The sequence below is a fragment of the Podarcis tiliguerta genome, assembly GCF_965153285.1.
Source record: "Podarcis tiliguerta genome assembly, chromosome: 4".
NCBI classification, from domain to species: domain Eukaryota; kingdom Metazoa; phylum Chordata; class Lepidosauria; order Squamata; family Lacertidae; genus Podarcis; species Podarcis tiliguerta.
In genome coordinates, this window is record NC_139537.1 from 86215782 (window position 1) to 86238622 (window position 22841).

General features: G+C 43.0%; 1 long non-coding RNA gene across 1 annotated transcript in view; it reads left to right on the plus strand.

Moving 5' to 3' along the window:
• LOC310676357 overlaps positions 1–18993 on the plus strand; it is a 30446-nt gene extending 11453 nt beyond the window's left edge. Inside the window, exons 3-4 of the long non-coding RNA XR_014510487.1 lie at positions 2307–2359; positions 18239–18993. This is a non-coding gene — a long non-coding RNA (uncharacterized lncRNA). The remainder of the gene's footprint in view (positions 1–2306; positions 2360–18238) is intronic.
• The last annotated feature ends 3848 nt before the right edge of the window (positions 18994–22841 follow it).

The window sequence follows — 22841 nt, forward strand, 5'->3', positions numbered from 1 at the left end:
TCTCAGAGTGAATCTCATTTCAAACACATTTCACAATATTTCCTGCCAGGATAAGTACTTACATGGGGGTGGTGTGCATGGAAGAAGAGAAGCATTGTTTGTGTGTGTTCATTCACACAAGTTCAAATGCATCCTGCCCCACCCTGTTCAGAGATGAGTTTCTCGAAACCATAGGGAGCATCCTGAAGTCTCCAAAGCTATAGTGTAGATGTAGGAAACAGTGGTGGCCCTTAGGGCCTCAATGCTTTGTGGTGTCAAAATTCAGCACCACCCTGCCTCTTGTCTTCCAGTGCCACTGAAACAGTTGCACTCTCCTAGAACTGCCTCTGCGGGGAACCTGTGACCCTCGAGATGTTGTTGGATTTCTCATCAACCCCAAACAGGGATGATGGGAACTGTAGTCTATCAACATCTGGAGGGCCATAGGTTCCCAATCTTTCCCCTAGTGCATGCACTCCTTTTAACAAAACTCTTTAAAGGTACCTGCAAATTCCTCCCTAAATACAAAACAGAAACAGCAGTTTACTAGGGATAACTCCCCAAAACAGGGGCAGTTGGAGTGTATAATAATTTGGTTGTGTTCCATTACGACTGGAAGGATTTGATAATTTATATGGGGGTCCAAGGTTCATAAATAAGAGCTACCAGGAAGCTACTTGGGATGTTTGGCTGTATAAATCAGTTTTCTCTATATCATGTTATTTGTTGCACATTGTACGGTGTTATACTGCAAGGCCAATATTGCTAGCTGCTTCTACGTCCCTGTATACATAAATCAAGAGGCAGTGTGTGAACAGTACATATTAAATACAATATTGATTCTACTTGCCTTCCCAAGAATGGACGAGGGAAGCAGTTGGGTCACAGCTATGCTGGAATTGTTTTGACCTGACTTGGCACTGCTTGAAGAAACTCATAATGCAAGCAAGAGGGAAAGCAAGGGAGGAAATGAGAATATGGGCTGGAGAATTAATGGTCTGAAGAGAGAGAGAGAGGAAACAAGAGGGGTTGAAACACAGCCATCCATACAGCAGGGTAGTTCATGGATCCACGTTAATGTTCTCCTGAGATTACTTTGTTTTATTAATGAAGAGACGGGCCGAACAAAAAAGAGAGGAAGATGTGCCATAAAACAAAGTCCAGAACACAATGAGGGCATACAGAAGAGAATACACAGAATTACCAACCGATATGAAAAGAAACCAGCAAACTCTCTTTTTAACCTCTAGGCGTGATGCCAGATTTTTGCAGCTAAAAGACAGCAGTGACTTGATTGCCAGAATGTCTGAGTAAATATGAGCAGCATCCTGCTATGTTTGCATACGTGCTTCAAGTGTGCTTCCAAGCATGTGTGCCAGGTTGTTAAGTCGGTCCCACACCGCCATGTTTTGCATGTTTCTGCACAGGAGATCACACAGCGCTCAGGGAGTAGTTTTTCCAGAGCTGCCCTACGCAGGCTCTTCTGAGTCAAAGGGAGGAGCACAGCGGGTGAGGACAGAGCAACATAGCAATGTCAGTTGTGAGGACCGGTTTTGTACCTGGTATAGTGATCACACAGGGTCCCCGAACGTTTCACCATCCCTGTGCCACCACTTTATTTCTCGCTGCCACCACCCAGGCCCTACCTGGTACAATACTGAATCCAGTCACAGTTAAATTGGATCATAAACTTCTGTTTATTTATTGCGGTTTAACAAGCGTGTGGTTTCATAAACGGTATCGGTCCATTACAATCATGGGGTGCCTATCCAGACCTATAACTTCTGCTACCTGCTCTCACTCACTAAACCACCTCTCAGATATTTACTTGTCTTCCTAGCTTCTAACTGTTCCTGACTCAGCTTATTTCATTACACTAACTCAACCTACCCACAGACTCTATCCCAATTCACTCCCACTCCAACCAACCACCCAACTCCCAATGAACTCCCCCCTTCGCTCCTCCCAGAGCTGGTTTTATAGTCCCTCTGACTCCACCCCCTGGGTTCTGATTGGGTAACCTGTTTAACTATTTCACCTCCAGGATTCTCATATGTTAACGTCACACCTAGCTCCTTTTGTGGCCCTGCCTCCTTTGTGCTCCGAGCTCCCACTGCCTGCTCCAGGTCCCAGAATTTTTCACATCAAAAAGTTGAGCGCAATCAAAATCTGCAATCTGGGTTTACTGGCTTTTGCAAGGAATATTTAGATAGTGTATGTAAAGGTGTTTGAATACCTGACCTGCCTTTGCTAAACTCATTTAAAATCATCCTCATCATTTATAAATATACTGATCTCTCCATCTGTTTCTTATTTTGTTTCTGTAGCTCTCTCTGTTTAAATTCCTGGCCACTTCCTCCATCAGTCTCTCCTCTTTCACGTAAGCACCTCTTTTTCTCTCTCCCAACTTCGCTTCCCCAAATTTTGCTTGTTACCGGTCTTCCTTTTCACAGTCTCCATTGTTTCAACAGCTCTAGAGATGGACATGCTTTGTAATTGTTTTTCACACTCCTAATCATTGAAAATTTCATTTTTATTCTCTCCTGGTTAACTAAGGCTGCAATCCAGCAAAGATTTACCTGGGAATAAATTTAGCTGATCTCACCGGGATTGACTTCTGAGTAAATGTGTGTAGTAGGATCGATGCTTTATTTATTTAAAGTGCAATCACTAGTACAGATTATATCACCTCTCTTGAATGCCTTCCCACGTACTCCCTCCTCTTCTCTATGCTCTGTGCAAGCTCAGTTGCTATCAAATCTACCTTGCTCCTGTCAATCACAATCACACCTTTACACCTTCTGCCATGCTGGGCCCCGGTGTTTAAAATAGCCTTGTCTCTTTGTTTGCTAAATGGCTTCTCTTTCCCTTGTTCAAATTTTACTTCTGCCATGAACTCAATATAGGTAAACCCTATCTTAATATAGATAAACCCTTTGGCACTATGGAGATCATAATATTTATATATCTGTGTTGAGGTTTACTGCGATAATTGCAGTAATTCAGGTCATTTGTCACAGAGCAAGCCGGTTAGTAAATCACACAGTTCAAATCTGGAGTTAACTCTTTATTAGCGAAGTATGATCTTCCCACACTTGGCTGAGTTTGAGTCCTGATGAGCACAGCAGCTCCTGCCCTGTAGGTCCGACTTCATGAAATCAGTTGCTCGGACTAAAAGTCCCCAACTCTCCACAGCCATCTATGACTCCTCTTCAGGGCTTATTGCAAGCAATCAGAGACTGCGCCTTCATGAAGCCTGTCTTTGCTCTTCTCATTTCATACCTCTCCTGGTCCTAGAAGTCAATGAGGGAGGGGAGGTTGTCACAGCAGGAGGGCAAGATACTCATGACTCTTCACTAGCCTGACTCATCTCTGCCTCTTGACCTCCCTCTTCCCATTAAGCTGCTTCAGCTTCAGCTTCAGCTTCTGATTCTTCACTTCTCTCTTCCACAAACTCCCCCTGTGGGAGCCAGTGTGGTGTAGTGGTTAAGAACAGTGGACTCGTAATCTGTTGAACCGGGTTCGATTCCCTGTTCTTCCACATGCAGCTGCTGGGTGACCTTGGGCTAGTCACACTTCTCTGAAGTCTCTCAGCCTCGCTCACCTCACAGAGTGTTTGTTGTGGGGGAGGAAGGGAAAGGAGATTGTTAGCCGCTTTGAGACTCCTTTGGGTAGTGATAAAGCGGGGTATCAAATCCAAACTCTTCTTCTTCCCCCCACTCACTGAGCCCTGTTACCCCTACAGCTTCTGACACCTCCTCTTCCTAGTCTTTCCCCTCTTCTCCCTGTGAGTACTCATCATTGACCCATCACCACTCTCCAGGCTCTGAGCCTTCTTTCCTTGGTAGTTCCCCAGCCAGTTCCTCTGTGTTCAACCAGTCCATGACAACATGGGCTTGGATAGCTCAGCTGGTTAGAGTGTGGTGCTGAGAATGCCAGAGTTGCAGGTTAAATCCCCACAAGGGACAGCTGCATATTCCTGCATTGCAGGGGGGAGGGGGTCCCTTCCAACTCTACAATTCTATGATTCTATTATCGTTGCTATTTCTAGATTCTTTTATTTCAGGACTACAGCTCCCTTCATCACTGACCATGTTGCCTGGTGCTGATTTCTATCTCTCGAAATACTTTCCTACACTCCATGTGTTTAAAGCACTTGACACTTCAGCACTTCAGCTGGGAAAAAAACCTGAATGTATTCAGGGCTGCAGGAAGGTGGTATGGTGTGGGGGACAAGAAAACTGAAATCCCTAGCAATTTTCAGGGGCTGCACGGCAAAATTTGCAGGTATTCAATAACTCACTGGCTTCAGAGAAAATCCTCTTCTTGTGGTCAAAAGCTGGTGGCTACCATTTTGCTCTCAAAGGCCCCCAAAGTGATGCTCTGTGATGAAGCAGGATTGCTTTTAAGGTGGTTTCTAGGAAGAAAAATGGTGGCCCATACTATTTTCCACTATATTTTCACCAGAAGTCCATCTTAGCATATAGTGTCACTCGGATGGCTCTGATGGTCTAGTGGTTGCCAAGAGAGGAGCTCCCATGGTGGCAATCGGTTAGATTCATTGTCATGCTGAGGTTAACATTCTGTCAGTGCAATCATTTCTTTTTGTGCTATTAAACTTTCTCTCCCCCCCCCCCAATCTGTTTTGTAGTTCCCCCACCCAGCCTTCTGGAGCAAATTGGGGGATGATGCAGGTTACATGTTGTGGAGTGAACAGGGAAGTCCTCTTGTGCAAGCAGAAATAATTGTGTGAGCACAATTATTTAGTTAAATACTGTCCAGTGAGGAGATGTCACCTCCCTCAAAATCAGAAAATGGGGTGGCAAAATGGATGAGCATTTGTTGCCAGACTCCTCCCACTGGTGACCCCTTATCTGCATAGTCACACCCCTTCATTTGCACGTCTACAGTCTGGGCACCTTTAAGTGGTGCAGTGCTGGAATGTGATCCTAGTGTGACAGAACTCAAATAAATGACTATATAAATCTGATATTTTGGTTCAAAATGGGTGTGAGGAATCTCTGGCCCTCCAAATATTGTTGGATTCCAGTTACCATCAACCCTAGCTGGTGGTCAAGGGGGATAGGAATCGTTGCCCTCTAGAAGTCGTTAGATTACAAGTTGTGTAGGACATATTCGCCTTTGACTGGACTTAACCATCCAGGGGTCCTTTACCTTTTTACCTTATACTACTGCTGACAGAGGAATGAAAGTTTTAAGAGTATATAATGCAATTACTGCAAGGTTTGCTAGAGGCAGTGTAGCATACAATAGTTTGTTACCTGCTCTCCTTCTGACTTCCATGGCAGTCAACAGAATTCAAGTTCACTGCAATCCTTCAATGGATATTGACTACCTAATACGTTAATATTAGTGAGGCTGAAAGAGTCATATGGTGCTGAAGAGTTGACATATTCCCCTGCGATACTGAGATAATATACTGTATCTTTCAGTAAGTTGCCATAAATATCATTTGGTTGGGGGCAGAAGAAGAGATTGATTAAGCCAGCCAGGAGAAAAGGAGAAATCAATCAATTTGGAATTAATTATGTCAAAGCTTTAAGTGCTGTTTTTTCACCAAAAAAACATATGGAGAATGGACAGGTGAGCTAATGATTATGAAGCACTCCAAATAGAGTTGTGAACAATTACTTGAGTAGACATTGAACTTGGGAATCCATTTAGATATGATTGATTCCACCGTTGCAATTGAACTGATGAATTGATTCTATAGTTGTTTTGGTCCTTGAGGTTCACTAAAGATTAAATACTAGATATATAACAGCTGAAGGTAAGTATCTGCTCTTTTCTTCAATAACTCACTTTTAAAATGGCATCAAATTCCCATCAGCCACAGCACTGTGTAAAAGGCATTGATTTGTAAAGTGCATGCAATAGGTAAAGCCCATCTGCTCTCTAGTGGTAGGAGCACGGCAGATACCTTGCCTGGTTCTTCTTCTTCGTGATCTGTAACTTTAAAGCATGGTTTGCTTCTGTTATTTTACATGATGGGATTGTATCCGGACTAGGCCAGCCTGTGATTCTGGTAAGTTGTTTTTTTCTTTAATAGCAACATGAGGCAAAATAGAACTTTGTCGGTTGAGCACATTTTCTCTGTTAGCTGATACATGGCAGAAGTCTTTTCAATGACATAACAGAGAAAGAGAAGAGTTAGCTGGGCAGCTGCTACAATATAGCTTTTATTTTCTCAGATATAATCTTTGTGAATCTGTGTCATGGCAGCATAAGGGGAAAGAAGGGAAGAATTGGTATAAGGGAGGGCATCATGCAAGGTGTGGCTATAGAGGAAGGAAGGTAGCCCTGTTTGGATAGAGTCTGTCCTTATTCACTATGAGTGATTACTTAATCATAAGTTTATCATCCAACTTCCAACCCTGATCTGGACCTGGACACAGACAAGTCAGGCTGGAGTTACAGCATGTGGACAGCTCCTGTTTGACACTTTGTTCTTACATGGTCTGGAGCAAAGCTGTTCCTTCCAGGCTCTACCATCTTCCTGAACAGCCTTAATGGGATAGCCCTACAGCCTGCAGCCTGCATGGGTAAGCATTCAGTCAGAAGCATAATGTTTCTAGTTTGGATGGGGCCAGTCACTTAATGGAATCCAGATAAGGGTGTGTGTGCTTACTCTGGGGATCATAGAGACCTCTGCCTGAGTCAGCTCATGCTTGTTGCAGAGACCAAGATGAAGAAATAGCCCCTCTGTGGCTTGTGCCACTAGGCCTCCCGATCTGCCTGGCTCCACTGCCTCTGGGTCAGAATTCTCACTGCAACTTGAGGTTGGAATTGTGGCAAAGTGCCTTCTGAAAGAATGTTTCCTGTTGCAAAGTCTAGAGCTATATTATCGCTCCTTTGACGTGAAAGTCTATGCATCCAATGCTTTTCTTGCTCTCCATCTTGAATAGCAGTGATCCGTACAGGGATACCCATTTAACTTATGGGCGGCGATCTCATCTAGCATATTTGCAAAATTTCGCCATGTGGAAAATTACCCAATTTTGTCATTTTGAAAGTCAGATTGGGTTGTCGGGGCTGTGTCCTTGTACTGGAAACTTGGGTTCGTTTTAGATGACAAAAATTATTGAACTGCAGCTTGGGGACTGAGCTGTGGCACACATGAGGGATCATTAAAATGGGAAACTGGCAGAGCTACTGCATTTCTTATCTCCAAGACCTCACTGGGAGGAAAACAACATACCTCAGATTATTTTATAGGGAGGAAACACACACCTTAACATTGCTTTCTGGCATTTTACAGTACAAATTCAGCAATGGGAGAATGGAAAATCTTGAGATGTTGTGCCATCTCATTGTCTGGAGGTTTATGGTGGGGAAATAACTTTTGATGGGCATGTATGCTTCAAGAATAGATAATGCTGCCTTTTGGCAGGGGGTTAAAGGAGATGATCAAACATTCTCTTCCAGCTCTAAAGCTGCGTTCAGAGAGACATATGTATGTGCTGAAACCACCTCCCTGCATTGGGAGATGGTTTGGGGAGTCTGCTGATTAAGTCTTCCTGATTCACCATCTCATGGTGAATTAGATACAAGTCAACTGCCAATGATGGGTTTTAGGAGGCTAAAGTAGAAAAAGCCCCCTGAAAAAGCTCTGGCATGCATGAAGAAGGCCACACAACCCTTTGGATTCCGTCTAGTCTGGCCAGTGCACAGTGCAGGCTGGGCCATTTGGGCAAATGAGGCACTGCCACCAACCACTGTCTGTCCTCAGTGTTGCCCTTGTAGAACCCAGCAGGGAGCAGCAGGGAGACAAAACTCCTGAGTGTCTGCTTGTCAGTGACTGCCTCCTACTACTGTTGGTCTCCATGCCAACCCAAAGGGCACCAGCCATCGCTGACATTGAGCAAGGGTATTGTGAGGTTGGAAAGAGCCAAAGCTCTTGGGCTGCCACAAGCCCCATAGCAATACATTTAATGTCTGAAGTGCAACACATCTAATATGTGTTTTTAGGAGTTGGAGAAGGAGGGCCAAGAGGCTCCATGTTCATGACATCATGGAAGCAGAGTGAAAATGGTCAGGTTAGTGCATCTCCCTACTACTTTTTACTTTTATTTACTTTTATTTTATTTATATACCACCCTATACCTAGGGGTCTCAGGGCGGTTTACAAAATAAAATCAAGATATAAAACCACAAAATACATAATAAAAATAAAAACAACAACCCAATAGCCCCCCTCCTAAAAAAACCACATTTTAAAAGGGCATAGGATATCAATCAGATCAACCAAAGGCCTGGTTAAAAAGGAATGTTTTTGCCTGGTGCCTAAAGGTGTATTATGAAGGCGCCAAGCCAACTTTCAAGGGGAGAGTATTCCACAGATGGGGAGCCACTGCAGAGAAGGCTCGTTCAGGTATTGTCACCCTCCAGACCTCTTGAGGAGGAGGCACAGGAAGGAGGGCCTCAGAAGATGATCTCAGGGTCTGGGTAGCTTCATATGGAAAGAGGCAGTCCTTGATGTATTGTGGTCCTGAGCAGTTTAAGGCTTTATAGGTCAAAACCAGAGGTAGCCCTATGTGTCGCTATGTGATAAAAAATATATCAGAGCCGTTTATAGCAATAAAACATAAAATGGTATGATAGAAAACAGATAAAAGTTAAAAACAGACATCAAATAATAATTGTGGAAGCAGTGCTTTTTTCCAGGGGTACACAAGAGCACGCAGTACCGTCACCTTTTTTCTTCTAGAAGAAAAGCACACTGTGGAAGGTTGTATTTTTAATTGCCTGCATATGCCTGACAGAATAGAAACATTTTCCACAGACATTGCTAACAACATGCATTCAGCAGGCGGTTTATAATGCTTGCTGCAGTATTTAAGCAAGAAACAACACAAAACGGCTGATTATGTTTGCATCTCGGCTATTAAACAATGTCATAAAGTCTTGGCACAGCCGTTACTTATGAAACGTTTCTACAAAATTGTAGCAAACCCCAAGTTATAAATGTGTAATTAATATTAGCTGGAGATCAATAACTTGAACCCATGAGTGCAGAGAGAAAATGGAATATCTTATTGCATTTCTAATAGACACAACACCCCTTATAATTTGTAGGAATGAAATGAAGGTTATATGGACTGCATACACCACAGTGGTCAACAATTGTGTGTTTATTGTACTAAAACAGATTGTGCAGGATGCCAATCACTATCAGACCCCCTTAAAAAGTGGCATCCTTTAGTTAAACATACTTAGGGCTAAATCACTCAATCAGGTCCAGTGGTCTACCGGCTGCAACTGTTTGCCGGCCCAGTAACATGCACCAAGATGCTAATTTTGCTGCTAATTGTACTTGCAATTATGGATTAACTTTCATGTTCTTTATTTCTTTTGGCTCAGCAGGGGCTGCTGTGCTATGGTCACATGACTTCAGCGGGGATGCAGATTTAGGCTAAACATTAGAAAAAACTTTCCAACGGTAAGAACTGTTGCAGATAGGCTTGCTAGATGGTAGACTATCTTTTGATAGATGCATTGAAGGGCCATCTGTCAGAAAGTTGCACTGAAGATCCTGCTCTGAGCTGGGGGTTAGGCAAGCAGACCTAGAGACACACATCCACACTACAGATTTAACGTCGTATCATACCAGACATGGATTCCTTCAAAGAATCCTGGGAACTTTTGTTTGTTAATTGTGCTGAGCTACTCCTAGACTCACACCCTAGAGCTACAATTTCAGAGTCTATAAGGAAGGTAAAATGATTGTTATACCACATGAAATTGTAGCTCAGTGAGGTGAATACAACTGTCAGCACCCTTACCAAACGACATCTCCCAGGATTCTCTGGGGGAAGTCATGACTGTTAAAGTGATATTAAAGTGGTATAATAGTGATTTAAGTGTATGGTGCAGATATCCAAAGATACGGCCTTCTGCTGTGTGTACATATGTTTCTCTCTGTAAAAAAATCTGAACTCGTGCACACACCCCAGCAGTTTTTCGCATTCACTTTTTACATCAAATACATAAATTGTAATGTGCCTAAAAATGTGTGAAATATCCATGAAGGTATGGAAGCTCTCTCTGGTGACTCATTTGTGGGATAAATTGCAGCCTCATACTAGAGCAGGCTTCCCCAACCTGTGGCCTACAACTTCCATGATCCCTGGCTATCAGGACCAGTGGTCAGGGATGATGGGAATTGTAGTCCAAAACATCTGGAGGGCCGAAGGTTGGGGATGCCTGTACTATAGCATTATTAACTTTAGTTAATGTGTGAAGGGGTTAAGACCATTGAGTAAGTAGAGTAAACAGTTTCCCAGGACTTAGCTAGGTCACAGCCCCTCACCTCCAGTGACAAACAGTTAGGAAAATTCTTTGTCTGATGTTTGTCCTCTTCCACCATGTGAAACCCGACCAGATAGGACGTGTGAGCTTGATCACTCCAAGCTTAGACCACGTGTTCAGAAACCTTCCCCCATATTTTGTAACCCAAGATTTCTTTCTGTGTTTTCTTGCTGCTGTATGCAAAAACACATGAACCTGACCTTTGGGAAGTTTGTAAGTAAAAACCATTTTACCTTACGAAACTGTGTAGTCTAATCTATGCTAAGGGAATTGAAAGCGGAAGCACTGTAAGCAACTTAACATGGGAGAATTAAAAAGGTCTAAGAGCTTCTATTCCCACACTTTACTTTGCTGCATGCTTTGTGTTTTAAAACCTCTGCTGGGACTCTCTCATACCAGAGAGTATTCTGTCCCATGTTTGGATCTAGGGATCCAGCGAATTCTTCTTTACACCGGTCATAACCAGCATCATCCACATGCTGCTCAGAGAGTGCAGCCATACAATCATGAACTTGAAAAGGTGAATCAACCCACTAGGACAAAGCAAGAGAAATGTGTTGAGTTCATCTCGGAGTAGCCATAAGGACAGTACAGCTGCAAATATGGATATGGGCAGTGCTATTTAAATGGCATTAAGCCACAGTGTTTTCAAACCCATGCACTTCTATAACTTCATCAGAACTGTTTTTAGGATTTATTTTATGTTCTTCTTGACAGAAGGCAATGAGCCAATTCAACCTTTGGCCAACAGCTACATTTCATTGAGATATAACCAGCTCTTGGTGGCAAGCAGATTCACTTACTTTCGCAACTGTTGAGACTAGACTTCGCAATATTATGCATGCTCTTAGTGCTAAATTTTCTCTTAAGGAAAACTCTCTTTCCCCCCCTCCCCTTCTCCTCTGCCATCATGGGCCTTTAGACATTTTGATATCTTAAAACGGCTGTGTGATTCCAAAAGACAGCTTTTCTGTTTTAATTAGAGTGCTTCTTATTGAATATGGATTGCCAAGTCTGTATCACATGCTGGGCCTGTGGGCCTGTTAATGACTTGGTTGTGAGATGTTTACAAGATTACAAGTGCTATTGCCCACAGTGAGAGGGGTGGTAAGCGTTACTTAAAACTAGGGGATAATTTTTGGACAGCAGAAGAAAATACATCTTGACACATTCCGATAGACTGGATTGGTGCTGCTGTTTTCTACTGATCTCCACCCCATGCAAACCAGAATGCTTTGTGGGATTACTTCACTGCAGACTTGCAACACTTACATTATGGAAAGCTTATATCTGCATCTTATATCTGCAACTTAAACTTATTTCATTGTAATTCCCTTCCCCCAGGGAAGTGTTTTCTTTGGAGGGAAGCCGGGGAACCATAAGAGGGAGTGTTCAGAACCCTCATCAAAATACAGTTTCCAGTATTCTTTTGAGGAAGTGATGGTAATTAAAGGATTTTTTTTTAAAAAAAAAAACCAACAACACCTGATTGCCATCTCTTGAGTTTAAGTGTCCATTGACTGATGGTATTTGGCCTACTTATTGGTTGAAACAAGCAAATTCATAACAGAAACAGTTGCCAGAGCTCTCTTTTCTGCTGCAAAGAGCTGTAAAGGGGTTTCCCCCCTCAATTTAATCATTTCTGTTCATCACATATAAGTACCATATATTTTATCTCCATGCATGTTAGAAATTGTGTGATTTTTTGTCTTGTAGGTTGTTTTTACCGGAGCTGTGACTGTATAATAAAATTTGTCTATTGCAGGATGATATTTTGTCCTCTTCCTTCAGAATATTTAAGAAATTATCAGTGCATGATCTCAGAAATGTATCAAAGCATTTGCTACATGGAGAACAAAAGGGAAAGTGTGTAGCTGTTTGTTAGAAGATGGTTACCTGCAAACCCTATGAATTGCTTCAATGGGACACTATTTGCTTCTTCCTGCTTCATTTTGATAACCTTTTTGTATGACCTTTTTTTAAAAAAGGGGCTTTTTAATTCATGTCCAACAGAATTAAGGCTCACTTTAAAAACGGAAGGAAGAAAGACCTGTTTGACTCCTCTCCTCTCCGTTATTAACCTGTCTGTCTAAGTAGCCATTCACTCAGCTTCAGGCACCTATCTCCCTTTGTTACTAGTGTTCAGCTAATTTGCTTTATCTCCTCTGTGATGTGAGCACTTAATTAAGTAGCCTAATTAACTTTTAAATTGCTCCGACTCTCAGCAGAATGATGGGCCATCATGAGGTTTTCCCCGCAATGCTCCCCTAATCGACCTGGCAGCTGTTTTGGTTTGCTACTTGTGTCAATGTGTATGTGTTTTGTCATAGTGGGGAGTAGAATGTACTAGAGACACAGGGAACTACCTTAAACCAGGCTCACCAATATCAATATTATCTGCTCAGACTCCTAGCTGCTCTCCAAGGTATTCACACTGGGTTTCTCATACCACCTGCTCTTAAAAAAAGGTAAAGGTACCCCTGACCGTACGGGCCAGTCTTGACAGACTCTAGGGTTGTGCGCCCATCTCACTCAAAGAGGCCGGGGGCCAGCGCTGTCCGAAGACACTTCCGGGTCACGTGGCCAGCGTGACATCGCTGCTCTGGCGAGCCAGAGCCGCACACGGAAACGCCGTTTACCTTCCCGCTAGTAAGCGGTCCCTATTTATCTACTTGCACCCGAGAGTGCTTTCGAACTGCTAGGTTGGCAGGCGCTGGGACCGAACAACGGGAGCGCACCCCGCCACGGGGATTCGAACCTGCTCTTAGGAATGTCCATATTTGTTAATTTTTGTTTCCCTTAGTTTCTCATTTTTTTCGCTATTCTTAAGTTCAGTTCTTTCCACCTCAGTTTTTTTAAGTAAGTCCTCATGAAAATTGATCAGCTTTTAAATTTCAACTTACACCCCCCCAATATGCAATTCCCCCTGCATCCAATTTTTTAAAAATGAAATATGCTCATTTTTGCAATGTATGCTATTTCACTTTAACCTGATATATGCATTTCTGTACCCAACTATATGCATTACTTGGCTGAAGAACTGCATTTCAAAATTAAGAGAAATGTGAATTTCAAGAGATAGCTGTGTTTCAGTCTGTATATTGTTATAGGAAGTGCTAATTAAGTAGGTCTGCCCTTGAATGCAAGCAATCAATGTTTTCCCTCATCTGTGCATGCTGCCTGGTTTCTTTACATTATTTTTTTAACTAAGGGATGGAGAACTTGTGGCCCTTCAATAGGATTCAACTCCATCCAGCATGACCAAGGATCAATGATGATGAGAACTAGAGTCCAACAGCATCTGGAAAACCACAATCACCATTGCTTTTTAACTAGACTTCACAGGGGCAAACCCTGAGATCTTCTGCAAACACATACTCTCCAACATTTCTCCAATGAAAATAGGGATGTTGTTGTTGTTGTTGTTGTTGTTGTTTAGTCATTTAGTCGTGTCCGACTCTTCATGACCCCATGGACCAGAGCACACCAGGCACTCCTGTCTTCCACTGCCTCCCGCAGTTTGGTCAGACTCATGTTTGTAGCCTCGAGAACACCATCCAACCATCTCGTCCTCTGTCGTCCCCTTCTCCTTGTGCTCTCAATCTTTCCCAACATCAGGGTCTTTTCCAGGGAGTCTTCTCTTCTCATGAGGTAGCCAAAGTATTGGAGCCTCAACTTCACGATCTGTCCTTCCAGTGAGCACTCAGGGCTGATTTCCTGAAGAATGGATACGTTTGATCTTCTTGCTGTCCATGGGACTCTCAAGAGTCTCCTCCAGCACCATAATTCAAAAGCATCAATTCTTCGGCGATCAGCTTTATGGTCCAGCTCTCACTTCCATACATCACTACTGGGAAAACCATGCCTATACGGACCTTTGTTGGCAAGGTGATGTCTCTGCTTTTTAAGACGCTGTTTAGGTTTGCCATTGCTTTTCTCCCAAGGAGCAGGCGTCTTTTAATTTCGTGACTGCTGTCACCATCTGCAGTGATCATGGAGCCCAAGAAAGTAAAATCTCTCACTGCCTCCATTTCTTCCCCTTCTATTTGCCAGGAGGTGATGGGACCAGTGGCCATGATCTTCGTTTTTTTGATGTTGAGCTTCAGACCATGTTTTGCGCTCTCCTCTTTCACCCTCATTAAAAGGTTCTTTAATTCCTCCTCACTTTCTGCCATCAAGGTTGTGTCATCTGCATATCTGAGGTTGTTGATATTTCTTCCAGCGATCTTAATTCCAGCTTCGGATTCATCCAGCCCAGCCTTTCGCATGATGAATTCTGCATATAAGTTAAATAAGCAGGGAGACAATACAGAGCCTTGTCGTACTCCTTTCCCAATTTTGAACCAATCAGTTGTTCCATATCCAGTTCTAACTGTAGCTTCTTGTCCCACATAGAGATTTCTCAGGAGACAGATGAGGTGATCAGGCACTCCCATTTCTTTAAGAACTTGCCATAGTTTGCTGTGGTCGACACAGTCAGAGGCTTTTGCATAGTCAATGAAGCAGAAGTAGATGTCTTTCTGGAACTCTCTAGCTTTCTCCATAATTCAGTGCATGTTTGCAATGCAGGGTGTCCTACTCCACAACAATAATAATAATATTAATAATAGTAATAATAGTATCATAGTAATAGTAATAATTTTATCATTTATACCCCTCTCATCTGACTGTGTGACTTCCAACATATATAAAAAAATAACAAAACTATACAGGGCTGCCTTGAGATATCTTCTAAAGGTTGTATAGGTCCTTATCTCCTTGGCTCGGGGGTCGCATAACTCCATACCCTCCTACATTTCTCCGATAAAAATAGGGACATCCCAAGGAAAAGCGGGATATTTTGGGATCAAATCAGAAACTGGGTTGGCTTCTATGAATCCAGGATCACCCCTGGAAAATAAGGACACTTGGAGCATCTGCAAACATGAACTGCTGCATGTAGCCCCTCCCTATCCCTCTCTGGGTTCAGCAAGTTTTTTGTTTGTTTGTTTTGGAGCCAAGGACCAGAAAATTTCCTTACCCCACATTTTTTTTTGGGGGGGGAGGGGGGTTAGCTGGTATGATGCTTCCAGAAGTTATTGGATTCCAGCTCTGACCATCCCTGACTGGCCATGTTGTCTTGGGCTAAGTGCCTTCTCATTAAGGCACTGCTTACTGAAATCCAATTAATTTCAATGTTTTCTCTGAGTTTCTTTTGAATGTCTTGCCTGCAATCAGCATGGAAGGTACATGCCATTGTCTGCATAGGAATTTTCCGTTAATCTTATTCTGGCTGAAGCTGTTTTCAACTGCTTGTGTATTACCTCCTGTAATCAATGGAGAATTGCCCATGTCACTGGCCTTGACCTTTTAGGTTTGCTGCTGAGATTGCTAACAAGCAAAATTAGGTTGAAAGTAGGAGAAGAAAGGCCCCAGAATGGCATTTACGTTAGTCAATCTAGTTGCTAGGAGCAACTGCAACCTACTTATTTGACTGGCAACCACTTGTGTGGAATAGAATGTTCTTTTTGCAAACATGCAAATTGGACAGGAGAAAGAGGAGACCGATTGGTTGAGCTGCATCGTTATACTACAAAAATTTGGAGTTCTGATGAAAAATGCAGATGAGTATTATAATTTGGCAGTAGGTACAGAGCTGTTTGTATGATTCTAGCTTATCTAAATAATGGGTGCAGTATTGCAAAAACAAAACAAATAACCAGGCACTGAAAAATAGAAAACCAAATGACCAGTGAACTCACATGGACAAGCAAGCCCTGGAAATGTTTCTTCTAGCTGTCAAAATGCCCTGGAAATATTTGTTGAAGAATTTAACAAGGAAGGACCTTTGTAAGAGATTTAGGGATGCATTCAAAAGGTCTACTCTGAATAGATGTTAAATTTATGGGCCTAAATTAATCAGGCTATTAATTTCTATGCGTCTACTCTGAGCAAAATTAGCTGAATACGACCCTTATATTTTTATTATTTTATAAAGTATCTAAAATATTTTATGTATATATAAATTATAATATATATATTTGAATGATAAGACAGACCCTGACTATAGGCTTACACGCTAATAAACATGAGGCAAAGAAATAATAATAACTGGCAGGGGGAGCAATAATCACTGGTTTTATCTTTCACTGGCTAATGGATGAGATTAGGTTGATCTTCAGTTTTCTATGATGTTCTTCCTCGGATGCAGCTCTAGGTCACCTGGTTGGTGGCAGAAGCCAAAGTGTGCCTCTTGTGTAATAACCAGCCTATTATAACCAACATGCTTAAGTCTAATTAATGCATGCAGGTGTTAATACCATAGAGTAAGCTACCTTGCCAGAATAAGCTTTGTCCACTTCCCCTCACCTTGGGAGGAACTAGGCTATTGATTTCCAAATAAACATGGATAAGATTGGATGGCACATCCTTTTGCATTCTATATCTATCTATCATCTATCTATCTATCATCTATCTATCTATCTGTCTATCTATCATCTATCTATCTATCTATATCTATATCTATCTATCTATCTATCTATCTAATCTATCTATCTATCATCCATCTATCTATCATCTATCTATCTATCATCTATCTATCTATCTATCATCTATCTATCTATCATCTATCTATCTATCTATCATCTCAGCTCTGCTCTGCTCTCGCTCTCTCTTTTTGCTACTCTGTTCCTATATAATTTTATTTTTTTAGTTTGACAAAATAATAATAAATAAACAAGATTTTTTTTAAAGTGAGTAGCATTTCTGATGCAAGGAGATCCCTGTTCCACTGTATCAAATATGCACTTTCCATGTTTCAGAGCTATGCCCTAATCCTGCCAAGAGTTTTCATCTCTTTTGTGATTTCCCTGTATCAAATGTGGGGATTGGTTCCCGTTCAAAAGGCTGCATGGCTTTCTCCCAATAAACCACTCAGGTCTATGTCTGTCAAAGTGCAGTGCCTTTGAGAGATCACAGACACTTTGTCCTGAGGAACAGGGAGAGCTTGTTTGTGCTAATTGCGCCCCAGTTTGATAAATGAGTAAAAGGACAGGAACAGTACAGCACTACTAGAGCGTATTCTTTATAAAATGTGTGAATGAAGAAAAGAAGGAGAACAATGAAGAAATGAGCATATGCAGACTTCCCACACAAACGCTGAAAAGAACAATGCAAATTGGTGAGCTGGGTTTATTCCATGCACCAGAAATCTTCATCTCCAAAATTTCAAACCCTTAGGAGTAGGGCTGCTTGCCCTGCTTCAGGTAGGCAGTGTCTGAGGCCCTTCATAGGCTGCCCTCCATTTCCCTGGTAACAAGGAGTCATGTCCACCAGCTGACCATTGTAAAATCCCTAGTGTAGACTGCCAAGGCTTAAAGTTTCAATTGCCCAGTCATGGGCTGCCAAGGGGGGCAAAGCCTGATGGGCAGACCTGGGCACAAAAGTTCTCACTCTGGTCCTCCAAATGGGGACAAAAGCCGACTGCACCCAGCACTTGCAGTGCAGTTGGCTGAAGAGCAAACACTCCTTCCCTTCCTCTCTTCATGCTGTTTGGATTAATGTAACCTTATTTTGCTTCCTGTGTACTTTGCTTTGACTTTGCTATTGCTTCCCAGTGGTTGCCATATTCAGACCAGGGAAGGAATTTACCTGGAAATATATTAGGCCCGTTTGGAGGTTTTGCCTTCCTCATAGCAAAATGTCACAACTTTGGGCAGGTAAGGCATTGGGTGGCATTTTATTCATGTAGGTCTTGGGTGAAGGGGTGCATCGCACTGACTGGTGAGCAGGTATGTACTTGGGGTACCCCATTAGAGGGCTCTAGGTGGAAGTCTCTGTCCAGAAGCCAAGTGTGGAGCAGACAGGTCATAGAGCTTCTAGTGGCAGTCTGGGGCTGGTGTCTCACCAGTCGGTACTTACCTGGGTTTTCTTCTTTTTTCCATTTCTGAAGATGGGGACAACATTTGCCTGCCTACAGTCTGCAAGGACCTCACCTATCTATAACGATCTCTGGCAAGCAAGCAGCCTAATAAGCAGCAACGACTCTCCGTCAGTTTCATGTGAGTTTAATTACAAGAAGAAGCACATCCAGAGCCTGGCCCTGCCGCCTGCTCTCGTTAACAGTAGTTGCTCAGTATGACTCATCATCCCTCCCCCGACAGGAAGAATGCCAAAATCCCGCCTTCTCCTCCCCTTCCGTTGTTCTCTGAGCTTCTCCTGTCTCCTAATTTGGGGGCTGAACGACTGGCCTGTATCCTCCCGACTCCCCGAAGACACAGCCTCAGCCTCTGGTTTGTCTGCTGGTTGCTTGGCAATGCTCGGGCTGACTTCCAACTCTTCCTCTCCTTGGGAGCTAACTGCTAACTCTCCCTGGGAAGGAGAGGGGCTGGGCTGTCCTCTGTAAACTCTGAAAAACAGGTCTCAGACGCAGAGTAGGCCCTTTGCTCGTGTGGCTCAATTTCTGAGACTAACTCTTCCGCTGTGCCCCGGGGGGGGGGGGGGGCAGGTTCCTGACATTGTCACTAAGAAAGAAACAATTTGAACATTAGAGAATGGAGCTATGATACTTTTAGTCAACATCAACGTATATTTAATAGCCACTGATGTATAGTAACAAAGAGAAGAATACTATTGGAACATGTAATAAGATCTTTTTAAAAAATAATAATCCTATTTTGGATTGCTGTGAAAATGCCAAACAGGGTTATGGAGCATAGGTTTCAATGGTCATTATCCTCCAATTTGGAAGCTGGGTTTCTCCTTCAGGAGGCCAAATGATACACAGGTGCACAATAGATGAGGAGGAAGCTGTGTGCATAATCTATAAATCACGAACTAGAATGGCTGCCAATGAGAGTTCTAATAATTGCTACTTGTCTCTGACAAGGAACATCCTGCTTTTTGCCAAGTGCATTAGTGTCCTATGGCAGCAAGGGAATGGTTAGGGGGATCACACACCTCTCCCTCCTGCCTGTTATTGTATTGTGTGCACCTGAGTCAGATGAATGGCGGCGCAGCCACAGAATACTGTTGAACATGAACATTTGATTGACTCGGGAAATAAAGGTGTTCTGCTGCTCCAATATCTGTGAAGGAAAGTTGTCAGTCAGGCTGGCTGAAATGTCACACAGGCATTGGGGCAGAAGTAGCTTTCTAGAGTGGGCTGAAGACTACGAATGACAAATGATTAACTACAGTTGCATGCAGTCAGTGGAAACCAGATTCCTTCAGTTTCAGCCGCTCCTTGTTTCTCGGCGTTCTCCGTCGGTAAAGCCTTTTGTCCCTCTCTTCAGCGAGGCATTTAGAGAACCAACAGTTTATCAGCGTCGTCAATAAAACAGTAAAACAATAAAACGTTAGCTAAGAAAAACAGGAGCAGTGGTGAGGTGATAAGGCAGCCAATAAATCATTAAAGCTGTAAAATTTAGGGTCCGAGAAGGTCCGAGAAGGGTAAAAAACTACTTTAAATCTTAATTAAAAGCAGGCGAACCTGACTATACTGCTATCTCCGTCGCCATCTTGCCTCATCTCTCCGCTAGGGGGACTAGGCTAGTCCCCTAAATGTTTCTGGTAAATTACCATATTTTTCGCCCTATAGGACGCACCTTCCCATAAGGCGCACCTAGTTTTTTGGGGGGGAAATAAAGGGGAAAAAATTATTCCCCCCCCCCAGGCGTGGGGTTGGGGCGGGGGAAGCCCGAGCTTCCCCCGACCCCAGCCCCCAAACAGGCAGCTCTCTGCAAGCCGTGGGAGCCCAGCGCTGGCTCCCGCTGCTTGCTGAGAGGTCCGCGAAGCCTGGAGGTGCTGAGCTCAGCAAGCGCAGGCTTCAGCATGCAGGCAACTCTCCGCAAGCAGCGGGAGCCCAGCGCTGGGCTCCCGCTACTTGCAGAGAGGTGCGCGAAGCCTGCATTTGCCCCATAGGACGCACACACATTTCCCCTTCATTTTTGGAGGGGGAAAAGTGTGTCCTATAGGGCGAAAAATACGGTAGATTATTACAGTATGAATGCCTGGTGCCTCCTTCCTAAAGCCCAGGAAGCTTCTGACCAATGTAGGGAGGAGGTGTGATGCTTATGCATGTGGTATCAGGGCTTTGTGGTGTCAGTCCCCCCCCCCAATTGCCCTCGCAAACTGGCACCTCTGACCCTAACCGTTCCTAACCCTTCCCTACAAAATAGTTAACCACACACTACTGATGAACTAGATGGATTTAGTACATCTGTATACCAATATAACTACTCATTCTACAAAACCCCATAATCTTCTGTCTCTCGTCAGTTCTATCTAATGACTCGGAAACTACAGTTAATCCAGAATGCGGCAGCTAGACTGGTGACTGGGAGTGGCCGCTGAGACCATATAACACCAGACCTGAAAGACCTACATTGGCTCCCAGTACGTTTCCGAGCACAGTTCAAAGTATTGGTCTGACCTTTAAGCCCTAAAAGGCCTCGGCCCAGTATACCTGAAGGAGCGTCTCCACCCCCATCGTTCAGGCCGGACACTGAGGTCTAGCGCCGAGGGCCTTTTGGTGGTTCCCTCACTGCGAGAAGTGAGGTTACAGGGAACTAGGCAGAGGGCCTTCTCAGTAGTGTCGCACACCCCGCGGAACACCCTCCCACCAGATGTTAAGGAAATAAACAACTATCTGACTTTCAGAAGACACCTGAAGGCAACCCTGTATAGGAAGGTTTTTAATGTTTGATATTTTATCATGTTTTTAATGTTCTGTTGGGAGCCGCCCAGAGTGGCTGGGGAGGCCCAGCCAGATGGACGGAGTATAAGTAATAAATTATCATCATCATCATCATCATCATCATCATCTTGTCAATCTGAAAAGCACTTGGCTACTTCATTAGCAAGCAGGTTTTGGGAGAAACCGGAATGCTGGAGCAGCATCAATGTCTTTCTTTGAGCAAAAGTTTTCTACTGGCAAAAATTGTAACAGGATGCTGGGGAGATGCTGGATGACCAAGCTGCAGTAACCACTAGTAGTCTGACCTGTTCTAGCATATAAGTAGAGCCGAATTACCTTTGATCTATTGTCTAAATGGATATGCTTATCTCACTTGCCAACCTATCTAGCAGGGCGCTATGGATGAATTACAGGGTGGAGCCAAAGTAACCTTTTTGCCAGCAGTATGAAGCTATTGATATAAATGGAAAAGCCCCATTCAAACGGCATACTTCATTTGAACACTGCCCTCTGAGACCAGAATAAATTGGGGTGCCAAAACATCAATAAGAGCTACATGCCCACGCTCAGCTTCAGCTTCCTTTTCCTCTTTGTGTTGCCATATTTCAAATAATTCGGAAGCTTATTGAGCTCAAATAAAAGTACTGGTGGTGGTGGAAAAGCGTATTTCAAGTTCTGCAGAAAATGTTATGTGAGGTTGTTCCTAAATAGGTTCAAACTGCAAAAGATTGTTCAATTTGTGGACATGGGGGGGGGGGAATTGATTTGGGAGCCAGTCTTGTGAAAATGGCTTCAGAATTTAAATCTTCATATAAAATACTTTCCCCACCATTTGAACGAAATCTTGAAGAGCACTGAGCACTGGTTAATTCATGTTGTGTCAGAGAAGTTTATTGTCATGGCTATAGTTAAATGGTGGAAAATCCATTTAGAAATGCAATGATATTAACACATTTTCCTTCTCCCCTGTTTCCACCTTTGAAAACAGAGAAGGAACCCAAAACGTAATGTATAAACTAACTGAAATACTATGACAAAACTAAAATCAATATTTCTTCATCCAGTCCACCTTTTCTCTCTCTTTTTCCTTTGGTCCAAACTAATAACAGCCTGTTGGATTTCTCCAAAGTCTACATTAACAAAATGTGTAACATTGTTTTAAAATATGACAGGTTTGTACAGTGGTACCTCGGGTTATGTAATTAATTCGTTCCGGAGGTCTGTACTTAACTTGAAACTGTTCTTAACCTGAAGCACCACTTTAGCTAATGGGGCCTCCTTCTGCTGCCACACCACCGAGCACAATTTCTGTTCTCATCCTGAAGCAAAGTTCTTAACCTGAAGCACTATTTCTGGGTTAGCGGAGTCTGTAACCTGAAGCATATGTAACCTGAAGCGTATGTAACCCGAGGTACCACTGTATTGTAGTTTGCTGGGTGATAATGAAAAGATTTTTTTTCTTCTACCGGACATAAATGAGGTTTTACATCAAGTGAAGAATGCACAACTAATATTGGTTTCACTTATTAGCTCCTGAATTCCTCAGTTAGAGTTGAGCACTTTGTGCATTGCCATTCCAGATTTCATAGGAGACCTGAGCCAGAAAAAAAACTTTAGAAGATACCATGGCTCAGAAGCTCTTTTTTTTCTTTTCTTTTCTGATATAGTTCCAAGCTTGATGGATCAGGGGAATGCTGTGGATGTAATGTATCTTGATTTCAGCTATTCTTTTGACAAAGTACCCCGTGATACTTTTGTGGAGAAGCTGGTAAAATGTGGACTTGACAAGTTAATTGTTAGGTGGTTGACTGACCAAACCCAAAGAGTGATCTCTAATGGCTTCTCATCATCCTGAAAA